This window comes from Arachis ipaensis, chromosome B6, assembly GCF_059453495.1.
Source record: "Arachis ipaensis isolate K30076 ecotype BB chromosome B6, ASM5945349v1, whole genome shotgun sequence".
Lineage (NCBI taxonomy): Eukaryota > Viridiplantae > Streptophyta > Magnoliopsida > Fabales > Fabaceae > Arachis > Arachis ipaensis.
Genome location: NC_142441.1, coordinates 60,671,098 through 60,680,456, shown reverse-complemented (window position 1 = coordinate 60,680,456; position 9,359 = coordinate 60,671,098).

The following is a 9,359-nucleotide window of genomic DNA, read 5'->3' as shown; positions in this document are numbered from 1 at the left end:
TTCTCACCTGAAATTCAGCACAACTCATCTCAAAGTAGTGTACCGTAATATTTATCAATTAATGTATGAATTGTACTAATCAAATGAGATTTATGCTCTTTTATGGTCTTCTTTATGCAAGAAAGAAGGGTAGATGATGCAAGTCATCAGTAATCTCTGAAAACACTTAACACACATATCAAGGCATCTAATGGTAATAAGAGAGGATTAATATTAGCAAATTAAGACTAAAGAAACATGTTTTCAATCATAGCACAAAATTAGGAAGGAAAATGTAAAACCATGCAATTAGTATGAATAAGTGGGTAAAGAGTTGATAAAAAAACCACTCAATTGAGCACAAGATAAACCATGAAATAGTGGTTTATCAACCTCCCCACACTTAAACATTAGCATGTCCTCATGCTAAGCTTAAGAGAAGCTATAAAGGAGTGAAGAGGAATGGTAGAATGTATGAAATGCAACCTATCTAGATGAATGCAACTACATGCTAAGATGTTTCCACCTACTTAGTTAAAAGTAAATAAGCTCTTCAAGAAAAACATAAATCAGATTTCACTAATTCAAATTATATAATAAAAGACAAGTAAACTTCTAAGAAGATAGCTCATGAAAGCAGGGGACACAGAATCAAGCATTGAACCCTCACTGGTAGTGTATATGCACTTTAATCTCTCAAGTGTCTAGGATTAATCACTCTACTCTTCCCTAGTCATGCTTTCTAAACTTTGTTCTTCATGTAACCAATCAAAAAATATCTAGTATATCGATGCAAACATCATGAGGTCTTTTTCAAGGTTGTAATGGGGCTAAGGTAAGGGTAAAGGTATATATATGGCTAAGTGAGCTATAAATTGAATCTTTGACTAACCAAGCTCTCACCTAACATACATACACTCTATATAACTCGAGAATCATTCCAAGCTACCCAAAAATTCCCATTTTTTTCACCTCATACTCATGCATCAACCTTTCTTTTAATTTTTATCACATATGCATTGATCTTTTCCTTAACTTAACTTAACATTGGGGTAATTTTGTCCCCTTATTTATTTATTTATTGAATAAATTTTTTTTTGGATTTTTTTTTCAATTTTTTTCTCTTTTCTTATTTTTTTATATAGAAAAATAAACATAACTTATCAATGCACATGGATTTTTTTAATTTTTTTGGTCTCACCTGAGTATGTACCCAAATTTCTAATTTTTTATCAAAATAAAAACATAACAAATTCCCTTATTAACCCATGTTCCCACAGTTTTCCCACACTTAATTGATACATAATCTCTATGTTAAGCTAACCAAAGATTCAATTGGGGTGATTACTTGTTTTTCCGCTTAAGGCTAGTGATGTGGTAAAATATAGAACAAATGGGATTTAATAGGCTCAAAGTGGCTAACAAAGGTAATTGAAAAGGTAGGCTTATTTGGGATAAGTGAGTTAAACAAGTAATGGCATCAATTATATGCAAGCATGTAAATACACTAAATAGTGGACATATAGAATGGAACAAAGAAAAGATTGCAATCAAAGAGAAGTAAACACACAAGAATAAAAATTTATGGTTAAATAATGTAACCATATAAATAAGCTCAAAATTTCATAGGTTGTGTGTTCTTTAGCTTGTTAAACTATGTTCCAAATACAACTTCAAACAAGTTTTAACAGAAAAAAATTTTTCAATTTAAATTAGTGGAATACTATAAAAATTTCTTGAAAAAGAAAATATTACATCAACCAAGTAGTAACTAAATGCATAAAATCAAACAAACATGCAATCAAATATGCAAATGCAACAATGAATTTGCAAAGAAAATAAAACATTGGTGTTGAGAAGAAAAGAACTAACGCATGGAGATCGGTATCGACCTCCCCACACTTAAAGATTGCACCATCCTCGGTGCATGCTGAGATGTGTAGGTGGACGGACTGTTCCAATTGGCGCTTTTCTCCAAAGATTTTGCAGATGGACTTGTCGGTTGCCCCATCTAAAAGTTTTCTGTTTCCCTTCCTCGGTGGCCATCCTGAAAGAAGAGGAAGAAGAAGGAAAGTAACCCAGGAATAAAGATAGAAAACAAAAAAAATATGGGTGTTAATGCCAAATAATAAGGGTTTCAATTACATGGTAGCTACAACATGCAAGTGAGAAAATAGTAGAAGCAAATGGCATATCAATAGTGCAAAAATTGCAAAAAAGGGGAAGAGAGTGTGGGTAATGCAAGATAGTATAAGCTCATGTCAATGCAAAAGGAATACAGGTATCAGAAAAGATCAACATTGACTTAAATAATATTATCCAACATTAGAAAACAAGTCACTAAGCACCAAAATAATACCAGAAAAGATGTAACAGTTGAATAAGAAAATTTAACACCATTGGAAAAATAATAGACTTAGAAAAGAAGATAAAAATATGCACAAAATTAAAATGTAATAAATGAAAGTATGCAAATAAATTAAATAAAATAGAATAGAAGTGAAGAGGGATGAGAGGTTAAAAAGATAAAGTAAGAAAGAAAGAAGAAAGAAGAAAAGATAGAAAAAATTAGGATTAGAAAAGAAAAGATAAGATAATTGGCGCTGATCTGGATAAGTTGTGCAACGCAAGCGACGCGGACGCGTGGGTCACGCGTTCACGTGTTTTGTGATATTTTCAAGTGACGTTGACGCGTGGGTCACGCGGTCGCATGACTTGATTTATGCGAATGGCGCGAGGGTAGCCATGCGTTCGTGTAACTCTCTGTTTCATACCCATTTTGCCAAATTTTAGGGTGACGCAATCGCGTGGTTGACGCGGTCGCATGAGTGGCCATACTTTGAAAAACAACGCGGACGCATGAGGCGCGCATTCGCGTGGGAGGGCTTGTGCTTCTAGTACGAGTCCAGCCCAGCTCCATTATAACTTACTGTCATATACTTCTTTTACGTCGATTTTTAGGGGCACGCATTCGCGTGGGTGACGCGGACGCGTGGGAGGAAAATTTTCAAAATGACGCGGCCGCGTCATTGACGCGGTCGCGTGGGCATGTTTGTGCCTAAGGCACGCCTCCAGCCACGCTTTTGCGTGACTTTCTGTCCAATTCTTTTTTTTTCTTCAAAATGCAATGGTGACGCGGACGCGTCAGCGATGCTTACGCGTCGCGTGCGTGTTTTTTTTTTTATATGCAGTATGCAAAATGCAAAATGCAGATGCTGATGCAGGCATTATGAATGAACACTAAGAAAAATAGAATAAAATAAAGCTAAGAACAAAACAAAATAAAACTAAGACTGAAAAAGAACGATCATACCATGGTAGGTTGTCTCCCACCTAGCACTTTTAGTTAAAGTCCTTAGGTTGGACATTTGGTGAGCTCCTTATCATGGTGGCTTGTGCTTGAACTCGTCTTGAAACTTCCACCAATGCTTGGACTTCCAATAAGCTCTATCAATACCAAATAAATTTCTCAAGCTTTGATGAAGTTCTTTACAAGCTTTGAGCTTCCAAATTTGATCCTCATATATTCCCAGATCCCAAATCTTGTTTCTACACCCGTCTTCAAGTGGATCATGATGATTCCGTCCAGGTGGTTCAGCCTTAGAATTCTCATTTAGGCACCCAAACATCCTCCTAGACCCAATTAATTGAGAATTATGCCAACCCTTGCAATCAGGCCCTGAGCTTCCAACCATAACGAACCTAGGATGGTGTTGCCAACCACTAACCATCTCCCTCTTACTCTTAAAGCCATAAAGAGCTCTAAGCTGACCATCTGTCTCAAGTAGCCCATATTCAAGCGGGAAGGTAAATGTTAAGGATAAGTATTTTACCCACATGAATGTTGTGAAGGATAATGGTGGCTTAGGGGGAGAGGTCTCCAACAACTTTGGCAAGGTGATTTCAAGCTCCATTCCCTTGTGTTCTTCCATGATAACTTCCACCTCTTTGCAAGCTTCTTCAATTTCAACCTCTTCCTCTTGGTAGCTTTCTTCCAATTCATTATCTTCTTCATTACTCACCAAGGCCATGGTAGGTTGTGCTTCTTCTTCTTTAATCTCCATCTCTTGATCAACCTCTTCAAAGTCTTTAGCCATGATATGCCTTAGAGGTTGTACACGCTCCTCAACATCAATTTCGAACGTCTTTGAAGGAGGATCTATAACTTGACTTTCCCATGGAGGTTCAGCATCTCCTAAGTCTTCAACCACTTCCTCCTCTTTAGTAATTACTGCTTTGTCCAGTTGTTTTAGTATAAAATCGTACTCATCCTTGATGATTTTTTTTCCATGAAAACTCCCTTTAACTATGTCTTCATCTTCAAGGGTCTCACGTATTTCCACATTTTGGGCTTCCTCTTGCTCTAAGACAAAATCAGACTCCTCCTTGATGTCTTCCTTCACTAATTCTTCAACCACTCCTTCAACTTCAAGGGTTTCCGCTACCTTCATCTGTAGGGCCTCCTCTAGCTTCTTATGAAGTATGGATTCGCGAAGATGATTTCTTCTTTCTTGTTCCATATCAATAGCATAACTGGGATCATCTTGCTCTTGGATTAATGGATGCGGGTGCTCTTCCATAGAGGGTGGTGATGGGATGGAAAGATTACTATGTGGTTGAAAAGGAAGCGCACTGAAGCTTGAGGGTTGAATATTGGAGGTAGAGGGTTGGTCCTTGCGGGATATAAGATTTTGGAGTGTAGAGGTGAGACCAATGATATTAGAGATGAGTGTGTTGTTATCCAATGGAGGTTGGGGTGGATAGGAGTTAGGGTCATATGGAGGTGAATGGTGTAAAGGGGCTTGTGAGTATGGTGGTTCAAAAGTGTGTTGGGGAGGTGGTTCATAAGCATATGATGGGGTTTGTTGGTAATTACAAGGGGGTCCATCATATTCATCATCTTTGTACGCTCCCTGGAATGGCTCTTGACCATAGTAATTTGGTAGAGGTGGTTTGTCACAAAAGGGTCCACCATAACTATTGTCTTGGTATGCATCACAGAATGGTTGTTGGTTATAGCGCATTGGAGGGGGTTGTTGCCAAGAGGGTTGATCAACTCCTTGTGGCTCCTTCCATCTTTGATTGTTTTGACCTTGATGCTTGTTCCTGTTATAATTTCCATTCCTTGCAATAACATTAGAACCAAACTTCAAACCAGAGGGGTGAGAATTCATAGTAGCTAATAAAAATTAAAAATAAAAACAAATAAACAAGCAAAGAAAAATAAAATAAAATAAAATAAAATAAAATAAAATAAGAGAAAAGGTTTGAAAAAGATTTGATTTTAGGAGTAGAAAATATAAGATAAGTTAGGTAAGAGAAGATAAGTTTTTAGATTAAAAGGTTTTGAAATTTAAATTTTTGAATTTGAAAAATGAAGTTTGAATTTTAAATTTTGAAATTTGAAATTTGAAATTTGAAATTTGAAATTTGAAATTTGAATTTTCAAATTTTGAAATTTGAATTTTGAAAAAGTCAACAATATAAGATAAAGATTTGAAAAAGATTTAAATTTTGAAAAGGTTTGATTTTTAAAATTCTAAATTTAAATTTTGAAATTTGAATTTTGATTTTTGGAATCTAAATATTGAAATTTGATATCTGATTTTGAAATAAGATAAGGTAAGATTTTAAAAAAGATATGATTTTTGAAAAAAGATTTGAATTTTGATATTTAAAACTAGGATAAGATAAGATAAAAACAATTAAAATAAAAATATGAAATTTTTTTTTCGAAAAAATCAATTTAAAAGTAAATATTTACAATAACCAATAATAAGGCACACATTTTCAATTCCCCCGCAACGGTGCCATTTTGAAGAACAAAACTCTCGCACGATCTAGAAATTTCACAATTAAATTCGCGTTGTAAGTATAGCTTTTAGACCGACAAGAATTCCTTTCTTACAAAAGTTTGGTTGTCACAAGTAACAAAACCCAATAAAATTTATAACCGAAGTATTCAAACCTCGGGTCGTCTTCTCAAGGAATTGTAGGAAAGTATGATTTATTATTGGTTATGTAAAAAGATATATTTTTGGGTTTTTGAAATAGAGAACAAGTAATTTAAATAACAAGAAAAATAAATTAATAATAATAAAATCTCTTGGCAAGGTATAAGAAATTGAGGTCCTATCCTAGTTATCCTTATCAATTGTGATGAGAATTGGATTCTGCTCCCACTTTGATTAACCTCTAACTATGAAGGTAAGTTAAGTGGATGAATCAATTTGATTCCTCAGGTCCTAGTCAATTCCTAAAAAAAGACTAGAGTTAATGGAATTCAAATCAATCAGCAAAGAATTCCAATTTTCAATCAACAAGGAGTTTGATAACTCAAGTGTCCCCAATTAATTAACCAAAGCAAAAGGGGAATAAATCTTAAATTAAATTGAAAATGTCTATAACATAAATAAATCAAAGCAATCTTAATTCTGAAATACCTCCAATTATATTAAATAGAACATTTAAATCTTAACATGGAAAAGTTCATAAGATAATTTGGCAACATAAGTAATTAACAAGTAAAAGCATTAGAGTATCTGAAAGTAGAAGAGAAACATAAATTAAGGAACATTGAACCTGGAATGAAGAAATAACCATAAACTGAGAGGAATCCTAATCCTAAAAATCTAAATCCTAAATCCTAGATCCTAAGAGAGATGAGAGAACCTCTCTCTCTAAAACTACATCTAAAGCCTAAAACTATGTGAATATCCAAGTCCTCTCATGAATGAATGGATTTCTCTGCTTTATAGCCTCTAATCTGTGTTTTCTGGGCCGAAAACTGGGCCAGAATCAGCCCAGAAAATGCTGATTTTTGTCACTGCGACGCGTCCGCGTGGAGCACGTTTTCGCGTCACTTATCTGTATGGCCACTATGGCAAATTATATATCAAATCGAAGCCCCGGACGTTAGCTTTCCAACGCAACTGGAAACGCCTGATTTGGACCTTTATAGCTCAAGTTATGATCGATTTAGTGCGAGAGGGTCAGGTTGACAGCTTTGCAGTTCCTTCAATTTCTCGTATTCCTTCCACTTTTGTATGCTTCCTTTCCATCCTCTAAGCCATTCCTGCCTTGTAATCTCCGAAAACACTTAACACACATATCAAGGCATCTAATGATAATAAGAGAGGATTAATATTAGCAAATTAAGACTAAAGAAACATGTTATCAATCATAGCACAAAATTAGGAAGAAAAATGTAAAATCATGCAATTAGTATGAATAAGTGGGTAAAGAGTTGATAAAAAACACTCAATTGAGCACAAGATAAACCATGAAATAGTGGTTTATCACACGTCAAAACTTTATATCCTTTTGATTTATTGCTTTCTAGAAGTAGCTTAAGATTGTTGATTTAGGTAGTTTTAGTTCCAATTTAATTCTTTTAAATTCTTGCTCTCTAAAAGTATTTGTAAATGGTAGATTAGGTAGTTTAAATTTTTGTTTGATAGTTAGTGAATCTCCATGATTAATTTTATTTCTCTCTAAAAGTGCAACTTAATGAACATATTTACTGATGATGAGTAATTGGGCTGAGAACTAGCTAAAAAGCTAAGTTTGGTGTGGCCGCTAATTCACTTAATCTAGGCTTACAACCATCTGAATGAATTAATTTTGAGAAGTAAGCCCAGAGATTAAGTTTGGTGTGGCCACCACCATACAAATATCACCTAGCAAGCCCAATACCATTCAAGTTGAAAGCATTTAATAAATTGGTGGGTGCATAAAAGTTGATTTTAAATGTGTTCAGAAGGGGATAGAGGTGAAGGAATGTGAAAGGATTAAAATTAATTCACTCTTATGAACACATTAAAAACCCATGGATGAATCCAATTTATTAGATGCAATGGAATTAAGTTTGGTGTCCCAAAGGACACTCATCAGTTGCAATTTCATTGGATCACACTATAAGGAATGTGAAGGATTCTTTTATCATTACTGATGGGGTTTCGGTTTTTATTTTCAGGAGTGAGAATGGGGTCCACATGATTGATAGCTCATAAAGCAAGAAGTCAAAGTGTACTTGCACTTTGATACTCAACACATACAGGAAGCCAAAAGGGATACAGATTGGCGCCTCTTCCCACGCTAGGCGCCACTCCACAAGTGGGAAAACATTGAATTATTTTCACTTTCCACCCTCCAGACTACACTTCCTACCTCTATAAAAGCCCCTCACTTTTCACTTCTCTTCACACTTTGAACCCAAACCTCCTACACGAGAGAACCTCCACACTTCTTTCCCCCCTTCTTTTCTTTACCTTTCTTTCCCTTTTCTTCATTGGGATAGTCCTAAGTTTGGTGTTGAAGTAAAACTGTGTTTTGCTTACTCTCTTCCAATATTCTCTAACTTTCTTTAACCCTTCAAACATCATTCCTCAATCCATTGGCACCACCAAGAGCCTCATCATTAAAGAAGAGAAAGACCAAGGAACTAACCTCAGGATCCTCAACCCACAATGAATATAAGTTCCTCTCTTCATTCAACCATAACCAATTTTATGGTTGGGTGAGTGAGAGGTAAATCATTCCAAAGGTTGGCTTTCAACTGGCGAGGAATGAACACCCTGTGATCAACAGGGAAATCAACAACAGAGAATGGGCACTCTTGTGTAACCCACCAAGGAAAGTGGTGGAAAGCTTGGTTAGAGAATTCTACGCCAATGCTGTGCCTCAGCCAGGGCAACCCTATGGCTATCTTAGCTATGTGAGAGGGAAAGTCGTCGACTACAACCCCTCAAACATAGATAGGATGTTGATGGTGAAGCAAATAAACTCAACCCAGAGCTATGAAGAAAGAATTAAGAAACATGACCCACAAGAGCAACCATAACAAGAAGAAGGGGCTGAAGAGCAACCACACTACCTAGTACTCCAACCACCACCATACCAACAATACCAACAATTTTTTGAAGGTTTCAACTGGGAGTAATTGCAAGGAGATATACACCAAATGAGAGGAGACGTACACCATCTGAGAGAGGATGTCAACCAACTCAAGGATTAACAAAAACAATAGGACCAAGTGAATGAGAAGATACAACAACTTCAAAAGAGTTTGGAGCACATGAGGAAGGAGCAGCAAGAACAGTTCGACTTGGGAGAGATACAAAGTGCACTCAACAACATAGTGGAGCAAAATAAATGGCAGCAGAGGAACCTTGCTAAGTTCAGGAATCTTTATGATGCCAGAACTATTTCAAGGAGGCAATATGATATCAACACACAAGCAAAGCTGAATCACTTGTGTAATGCTGTGGCTGCCTTAAACCCCGGATACCCAACATTCCTGCAAGGAATGAAAGAGTTGAGTGCGAGACAAGAGGAAATTATGGCTAAGCACAAGGAGAATGAAAGAAATTACATGAGAA